The 507-nt window shown below is 43.2% G+C and overlaps 1 non-coding gene across 1 annotated transcript; it reads left to right on the top strand.

Moving 5' to 3' along the window:
• Positions 1 to 167, top strand: LOC126021580 (U1 spliceosomal RNA). Its single transcript, XR_007500084.1, has one exon. It is a non-coding gene; the product is annotated as a U1 spliceosomal RNA (small nuclear RNA).
• Positions 168 to 507: the final 340 nt, after the last annotated feature.

The following is a 507-nucleotide window of genomic DNA, read 5'->3' as shown; positions in this document are numbered from 1 at the left end:
ATACTTACCTGGCAGGGGAGATACCATGATCACGAAGGTGGTTTCCCCAGGGCGAGGCTCACCCATTGCACTCCGGGTGTGCTGACCCTTGCGATTTCCCCAAATGTGGGAAACTTGACTGCATAATTTGTGGTAGTGGGGGGGGACTGCATTCGTGCTCTCCTCTCAGTTTAATAAAAAAAAAAGTCTATTGTATTTATTTAGTTATTTGGTGGTGGTGGTGGTGGTGATGGTGGGTTTTTTGTTTTGTTTTGGGAGGATTTTTTTGGTTGTTCGTTATTTTTTTAGCCCTACACTGTGGTGGTTGGGGCTTACACTAGACTTCTTAGTAATTACTGCTAGTAGTGCCCAGAGGACTGTGTTTGGTGCCATGTTATGTAGACAGAATGGAATGGTAGAGCACTAAGTAAACTAGCTCATTTAACTGATCATTTTAATTATATCCCATTGGAAAAAGGTGTTTAGTCAAAACAATGAGATGCTTGGGGGGAGGATTTGGGAGGAGAT

The sequence above is a fragment of the Suncus etruscus genome, chromosome 10, assembly GCF_024139225.1.
Source record: "Suncus etruscus isolate mSunEtr1 chromosome 10, mSunEtr1.pri.cur, whole genome shotgun sequence".
NCBI classification, from domain to species: domain Eukaryota; kingdom Metazoa; phylum Chordata; class Mammalia; order Eulipotyphla; family Soricidae; genus Suncus; species Suncus etruscus.
Note: the sequence above shows the minus strand (reverse complement) of the source record. Positions and strands in the feature narration are given on the sequence as shown.